The sequence below is a fragment of the Sphaerodactylus townsendi genome, linkage group LG07 (genome assembly GCF_021028975.2).
Source record: "Sphaerodactylus townsendi isolate TG3544 linkage group LG07, MPM_Stown_v2.3, whole genome shotgun sequence".
Taxonomy (NCBI): domain Eukaryota; kingdom Metazoa; phylum Chordata; class Lepidosauria; order Squamata; family Sphaerodactylidae; genus Sphaerodactylus; species Sphaerodactylus townsendi.
The window spans coordinates 70,921,964-70,930,954 of NC_059431.1; positions in this window are offsets into that span (position 1 = coordinate 70,921,964).

Sequence of the window (8,991 nt, forward strand, 5' to 3'; positions counted from 1 at the left end):
ATGGAGTGAAAAGGTAAAAACGAATGAACTCTGCCCTTGTCTTATTCAAATATGTCAGGATGCCGGCAGCATGATCAGCATTCTCTAAAGGTATCCTGTCCGACAATTTGATCAATGCCACCGCAGCCTGACTGCCTTTACTTGCCATAGAAAGAGTGGCTGAAAGATGTCACCTAAAAATCATAATACTTATTCACCATCAATGCAGCTGCATCCTTTAGTGAAACCCTTCTCTGAACACCCCTAAACCTTTCACAAGGGCAAGAATCAGATTCCCACAACTCCCTTTTTTGAGACCATGGCCAGTAGCTGCCTCAAGTTTCCACCAAAATTAAGATTGCTGACCTAGCTTTATACTATTATTGGCTGTGCCACCCAAGCTCCACCTCATTGATCATTCAGATCCAATTTTCATGCAGGACATATAAAATAACTTTTGTGGTCTGAAACAAAGAAGGGACACATGGATGGCATCTCATTTAAATCAGGTTAATCTGCATACACGTTGTTAAAAACAGGAATCACCCTGTTTTTATCTTGTTAGCTGACCTTCATACTTGCCTATGGACCCAGAAAATATAGCTCTGTAATTGGATCAGACTTGTTTTGTTAATTGTCTTGCCTAAGTGTTTGTTGTTTGTTGTGTACAAGTCTGTATTTGCATTTGCTTTTTGTCCTTTTGATTTTAGAAAAGTAATGGAGACAACAGTGTTTTGTCATGGCTCCCTGATGAACTATGGTTGTGCATTTTCTCCTTGCTGACTCATAAAGATATTTCTCAGGTTGCTCAAGTCTGTCATCGCTTTTATCAACTTGCTGCAGATGTATCTTTATGTAAGTACAATAAAGTAAAGAAACAGTAGGGGCCAAACCAGATGGGAGTCTCCTTAGTCTCAAAATGAATCTTGAAGGTGTAAGAAAAGATGTCATTTCTTTCACAGCTCTCAAGTCACCATAGGTCAGTGTTGTGTTATCAACAGGTGCAGTTATTGAGAATGGTCTCTGTACTTATCTTGTCAACTTCTGAGTTTTCTCAGAAATATGATAAACTTACACATCTTGAATTTCATGACCTTTTGATCTGCTGTTCACAACATTCTCCTCTTTTTCTTTGTGTATGTGTATATGAGCACACCCATTTGTTAACTGAACATTTCATGCATCCGACAGAGTGGGATCTTGCCCATAAAAGCTTATGCTTGAGTAAATCGGTTTTTAAGGTGCCACAAGCTTTCTGTTTGTTTTTGCCACAGATGTGAACCCAGTAACCACACTAGGGAACATATAGCAAGATTCTATTCACAGTTCTCTGGGTTGAAGCCTCTGTGTCTTATTTATGGCTCCGTTAGAAACAGAGGAGCTCTGATATTTTCAGTAGAAAACCTGGTAGATATATTTCCATTCTTATGTCAGATCGATTTTCTGTGAAAGTTCTGCATTTTCATTTAAGAAGTAGTTCACCGTGTTTCCCCACATATTCATTGCTATATTAATTCTGATAGTTGGTTAAGCAAGGAAATTTTATTTTATGGGTATCCAGTTCCCCTTAGGTAGGCAAAGCTGCTAAGATGACATCAAATATTGAAAATGGGCAAAGAAGCCTGTCTAAAATGGTAATAACTCACTTTAACCCTAGCATCTGCACTTTCTCAGTGTAATCAACCATTCTATACTTGTTTTATTTCAACAATTCAATTTACTATTTTATAGCTAAATGTCTCAGTTTTCTTTCTGAAATGATTCCAGTTCGGTGGGTTAAAAATTGAGAGCGCAACATTAAGTTAGATTTGATAATCAGTGAGTTTTTTTCTTTATTGCTTTGTAATAAGAGAAGATCCACTGTATGGGGAAAAAATTGCTGGCATCTCAGCCCATTTTTTTTCTCCAAAAGAGCAGATTCCATATTGTCTTGATGAATATTACTGAACATAGTTCATATCTACTGCTGCTTATTGCCAGGGGATAAATTGGGCTTGAATTTTTGATAGGGCTTTTCCTGTAGTGGCAACTGACCTTCTGTTTAAAACTCACTGTTTTCTTTGTTTTAGGTGCCACGCCAAAATGTTTCTATTCACCCAAGCTTTTAATTAAGATTAATTAATCTTTAATACTATTTTTGTATGGAAATTGCTATAGTAAGCTACCAATAGTTTGTTTTTATGGACTCTTTTTAAACTGAACTGATTTTTAAGACTGGGTTTTAATTATTATATTTTCCCGTTTGGTTTTTATTGTTCTTGTTTATTTTGTGAACCATCTCTGACATGTTCCTGAAGACATTAAAAATTCTGAATAAAATAAATAAAGTTTCTAGCTTAGTTTTTGGAATTCTTAACAAATGCAGCTGTAAAAGTCAGTCATTGCTTAAAGAATGCACTTGAGTGAACAATCTGCTGCAATGAAATTCTAAAAAAAGATTGTGTTTAGGGCTGTGGCTGGCTAAGAAAACAAGCTGAAGGTCACCTGCTTTAGGATGTTCCATCTAAGCTTGTGTCATGTTCCCACAGTGAATTCCAATATAAATACTTAACGCCTTGAACAAACAAAGGCTATCAATTAGATGCAGCCAAGTGTTGCGTTTCAGTAACTCTGAGCAAATGTTATAGAAGCAAAGCATGTATGTTTGTTTTATGAAAGAAGGATCTGTGTTATGCAGAATATTCTCTTTGGAGAAACACTACAGGTGGTAACAATGGCTATGTTATGTCTCAATCACCAGGCGAGCAGCAAGGTAAAAAACAAGGTTTATTTACATGGATGGCTTCCACAATAATACATCAGGCAGAGAGCGGGAAACTATGCATACACTCACTTAAATATCATGTTCTCAGCTGACTACGGAAACTTAAATAGCTCAATACACAATACCCCTTCCCTAAGTCTGACCGAACTCTCTTATGTTGCGGCGATCTATTATTCTGCACTGTACTCTAGTCCTGCACTGATTGCTGATTCTGCAGTAAACTCTCATCCTGCGCCTGCATTAATACCAGAACCTCAAATGCCCCCTTCATTCTCTTTTCCCTTGTCTAACTCACTCTCTACCACTTCCTGTTCCTGAAATAGTCCCTCTTGCTCTGATACTGTAACCTCACCCTCTTGCTGCTCGTTTCCAGTCAAGTTCAAGTTCAATCTGCTCACTTCCACTCTGGTGTTACCATAGGAGCTGATACCCTCTTCCTTCACTTGGTCCACAAGTCAGAGAAGGACACACCCATCTTCTGTTTCCACCTTACTTGATAATGACCCTGTAGCCTGTGTCAGTGCTGCTGGAATCCAGCATGGCCCAGCTCCATAATTTCTTACGTAGACTTGGTCATTTTGCTCAAAAAAACCTGTGGTGCCTTCAGATCTATCGTCCGTTGAGATGATCACTCCTCAACCAAGTCAGGATGCATCTGGTCCAACAGGGTTGTGAACTTTCTGTTCATAAGCAGCATTGTGGGACTTCTGCCAGCATCTGTACATGTTATAATATGTTGCGTCAACAAGAAGTTGGGCAAACAGCAATGCCAGTCTCTCTCTATTATTCACCTCAATGCAACCTTTGTTGTCCTCACCATTTTCATTGCTTGCCCATTTGTAGATGGATGAAAGGGGGCTGATGTGACATAACGAATAAGGCCATTGGCTAAAAATATACAAAACTCCTCTGACACAAATTGTGTCCCATTATCTAACACAACAACATCTGGGAGGCCATACGTAGCAAACAGTTGATGCAACACCTTGATCACTGTGCGGGATGTCATTGATACAACAGGGACCACCTCTAACCATTTTGAATATGAATCTACTATGATTAGAAAATTCTGACCCTGAAAGGGTTCGACAAAATCGATATGTAACTGAATGTCTTTGTTGATTCCCGCTGCTGAACTGGGGCATGTGGTGGTGCCGGCTGTAAATCCTAGAACTCCTCACATCTTGCAAACCTTCCCTCTATTGCATTGTCCATCTTTGGCCACCACACATAGCTGCATGCTAATGCCTTCATTCTCACGACCTCTGAATGACCCATATATAGAGCCTCCAATACGCGTGTCCTCAGGACAGCCAAAATCACCACTATGTTTCCCACTATAGACAGCCCTTATGCACAGATAACTCATGCTGCCTTGATACAAATAGTGTAAAGTTTTCATCCACTTTCCTAACTGGCCACCCCTTCCATGCCCAGTTTAGGACCCAAGCAATGATGGGGTCCTTCGATGACCTCTCGACTATTTCTGATGCATGCAGGGGTGGCTCAGGCAATGATTCTAACATTAGCACTTCCAACAGGGGTGGGTGATACCCCTCTACTGTCAGCACGTGTAGTCAGATCAATGTATCCACATGACTGATTCTCTTGCCTGGCTGGTACCGCAGTACATAATCATAAGCATTCAAAAACATTGCCCATCTGAGCATCCTTGGTGACAAAATTTGAGGCGTCTGTCTCTCTGATGTAAACAATGGCTTATGATCAGTCATGATAACAATGGCTTATGATCAGTCATGATAACAAATGGGCGCCCATTCGCATAGTTATGAAATTTCTTAGGGTTTTTTTGTCAATGTGTGTATAACTCTGTTCAGTGGCTGAGAATGCAATTGGCACTTCACGAGAATTCTCTACCTGGTGACTTAACACAGCTCCCAATCCATAAGGGGAAGCATCACAAGTCAAGATCAAGGATTTCTGTTCATTGAAATGCATGAGCACACTGTCAGATGACAACAATTGTTTCACATCTCGGCAATCCTTATCATGCTGGCTGGTCCAGTGCCATCTAGCCTGCTTTTCCAAGAAGCGGTGGAGTGATTCTGCCACGGTGGCCTTATGCTTCAAAAATGAATGAGGAAAGGTTAAGAGTTCCAGGAAAGCCTGAAGTTCCTGTCTTGAACATGGCACTGGGGCATCATGAATTGCCCTTTTGCTGGTACTGAATGGATTCCATCTGCATCAATCACATATCCCAGGAACTCCATCTGATGTGCTCCCAAATACATACTTATAATGTTTAACCCTTCTGTGAAATGCTACAATGTGCTTTGTACCTGAGCTATTAGCTCAGAGGAGGCTCAGATGCACCCACAACAAGAACTTCATCAAAATATGGTTTAACCCCCTGGCAAACTCTTCAAAATTTCTTACATTGAACTCTGGAAAATGCCAGGGGCCACACTGACCCCAAACTGTAGGTGCTTTACTTTAAATGCCCCTCGATGGATCACAATTGTCTGAACTTCTGTTATGGCATCATTCACTAGCAATGTTGCCAGTAACTGACTGACCATGGGTACAGGGTATGAGCGTTGCTACAGGGCCCTATTGATAGTGCATTTATAGTCAGCACAAATCCACACCTCTCCATTAGCCTTCAGGAGCGTTACAATTGGAATTTCCCATCGAGCATGTGAAACTGATTTCAATATTCCTTGCTCTAACAATTTGTCTAATGCTGCATCGATCTTGGGTCGCAATGCAAATGGTACCCACCGTGGTTTCATTCAAACTGGGACCACTGCTGGATCAATGACTAATGATACCGGAGGACCTGTATACAGCCCCAACCCCTCAGCAAACATATCTTTGAATTCTTCACACAACAGTCCCCATGCTGATTCACTCACACCATGTATTCCAGTAACAATTCCCAATTTTCCAAACCAATCTAATCCCAACAGACTAGTATGTTTTCCTTTAGCCACCAACAACTGTAGGAGGCCATTAAACATAGGATATTGAACCTGATTAATTGTCTGTTTTTATGGTCTATGTTTTTTATGTTACACTTGGTTTTTGTTGCTGGATTTTAATTAATATATTTTAATGTTTTATTTTTATTTAAACTGCTTTGGGCAGGTTCCTGGAGAGGAAGCATTTTTTTTCTAAATAAATAACTCGAGATGTCAGGGACTGAAACTGGAATTTTCTGCACACAACACAATTTTTCTACTGGTGAGCCATGTCCTCATCTCTTGCAATGGCCCATTCTACACAAGTCATTGAAAACATTTACAAAACGTTTTCAATCTGCCCTGTTTGTTCACACTCACCCCCTCAAAATGATTCCTGGCTGCCATTTTGTGGTCATTCCATTTTTTAAAAACCTCCAGGGATCCAATCTGCTCAGCTTCAAGGGACCATGTCTTTGTAGCTTCAAAGACACAACCCCCTGATATTAAAGAAAAAGATGGAAATACAATGCGATTGCCAGCATATGCTCACAAAATGGAGCTGACAAGGAAGTCCTGGAGGTGTAGGAAATGACTTACAAAGATCTCACAGCAAGTGAAAACGTTTTAAAATCATTTTCAGAAAAAGAATAGTCAGGGAACAGCATGCAGATAAATCATTTGAGGCGGGAGATATAAAATGCCTTGGGCTAAAAATGTTGAAGAACTCCATGAAGGAAACATTTTGTTTCCTGCCTGAAAATGTTTTATTTGGGTTGTACGGAATGGACCAATGAAATACACAGTTAATGAAATACAGTTAAATTTATAGTTATAAATTCCTTATCCTCCTTCTCATCTGTGTATATGAAGTCAAAGCAGTGGTTTGAATTCTATGCATTTTTTCTGCTAGCACAAGAAACTTCCCATTGACAGAAGAAGGAGGAGGGATGATTTTTACTGTTTCTCTTTGCTGCATTCACCTGTTTTTCATGGCTTTTTGGCCAAGCAAGACTATTGTTTTTGGACTCACCTTTCAGGCAGGGACATGGGGAAGGGTTTGACAGGAAAGCTCTGACTTTCCTAGCACATTCTGTGTTGCTTCATAGTTATTCAACCCACTGACATTTCAATTTACAAAAGAGGTGGATTATTTAATTGCCCATACTATCTTATTTTAACATAGTAATAGCCAGTTTTCAAATCTGTATTTCAAATCTTTAGCTAGCCATTCCTCCAAGGAGCACAGGGCGTTGTTTCTGCTGTACAGATAGTTAATCTTAAGTGACAGCAGTATACCAACATAAAAGTGCGTGAAGTACCTTTTGTTACACTGTCTGTTTTGTGACTAAGTCTGTTTGAAAATTTATCCACCAGCAAGTGCTTATTCCATTGCTATGTACACTAGTGGGTGGTGACAACTGGACACACTCAAGGAAAAGAAGAGCTTTTCTTTGCAAATACTTCTTGGTCTCTTAGTCATTTATTAAATATCTGTTTATGGCATTCTGCTGACAGTGGGAATCACATTTTTTGCTGCTTTAAAGCAAATCTGATTCAAGGTGAATTCTTCAGATCTTCTGCCACCATACTCAGAAGATAAGATTGTGTCTTTTCCCTCAAATCCTTTGTTCACTTTACTTGCAGAGGTTGCAAGTCAGTGACCTGTATCTTAACGTATCCTGTCTCAGTCGGGTAGGATGAGACGTATCTTGAAACACAAGAAAGGGGCCCCAAGATATAAAAGAGGTCTCAGAAGGGATAAACCATGGGGGATAAATCCATTTCAGCTGAAGATTAAATGCCGGGAGGGCTGGGGAGAGATGGCTTTGAGACTAAATCCTTGGAGACCATACTTTGAAGAACACCTTTTTAAAAATATTAGAGCAATCTATGTAAATATTCTGATTTATATGCTTTTGAAGGATTAGTTGTCCTAATAAGCTAGGTCTTGTGTACAGACTCAAGGAGTGCAGAACTAGTTATCTGACATCAGCAACATTGCTTCATTGGCAGTGGAGGAAGTTGATGTGAGAGAGCTGAATTGCATGGGCTGATTCTAGGTGCAGTAGGCTATGGCTGATCACAATCTATTCTGATTGGAAAGCTGAACCCAACAAGAGCAAGTGTCTTAATTATCAGGGAGCCCCGGTTTGCTACATTTGCTAAAGTAAACTTGCTGTTCTATTTGTCTAGGTTTTCTTTTCTGTGGAACCTCTGTGTATGGTCAATTCTACCGTAAGGGTGTATCAGCCAATAAGGAATAAGGTGATGGTGATAGTATAATGGGAGAGGCTGGGCTAGTGGTATTAGTTTTGTTATTTTGCACTACAAAATCACATCTTGCATATCTCAGTTGCCTCCAGTTAATGTCAGAATAAGCTCTAAATAGGGAGGTGATTGTTTCAAATCTAATCTTTATCATAAATGTTTAGGTGATCTTAGACCATTCATTGTCTATCACTACCTCATCTGCAATATAGGGATAGTAGTAGTGGTTTACCTCACAAAATTGTTGTAAAAATTACTGAAATAATGTATATGAAGTGCTTTGAATATAAAAAGAGACATAAATACTATCGTCACCAGCTGTCTCAAGACAAAACTGGTTTTAATTCAAACCCTTTCATGAAAAGTTGTGATTCAGAGTAAATGTATATCATATTGGTATCAGTAAGTATTTAGTCAGAAGTCAGACGTTTGGGATGATAATGGCATAAAGAGCAAATGCTATTAATAAACACTGTAAAGAACACAAGATTCTAGGCATGCTTTATTCTTTATTTGTATTCATTTCTTAATTTGAGGCCAAGGCTTTTGTCTGCCTTGATATAATTTTTGTGATTTAATTATTATTAGATACCAGTACTAGACTTGGGATATATTCATTGGTGCACATTCATGCATTGCAAAATAAACCTGTGAATGGTCAATCTGTCATGCTAATTAATACTAGCTCAAAGATATTTAGTCCATTCCATGTGCTCCTTGTTTTTCTAGTTAAGATTTCAAAACACTTCCTTGTAGTGTATATTACCTCATATTATTATGGTATGGCAGAAACCCTAAGCACATTTATTATAATTGCCATCCTAAGCAGAGTTAACCCTAGTTAAACCAAGTGATTTCAGGGCTCATCATTTTAAGGCTGTGATTTTCTTCTTTGAAAAACAATTTCAGGGCCCGATCCTGAAAGACCATCTGATGGCAATCCAGCTGAGCAGAGACTCAGGCAGTCTTCCCCTTGTTGAGAAGGCTTGAGAAGCATGTGTGTGTGCGGGTGGGCGAAACAGGAGCTCTGGAGGCAGCAAAGGTGGAAAAAAGTGC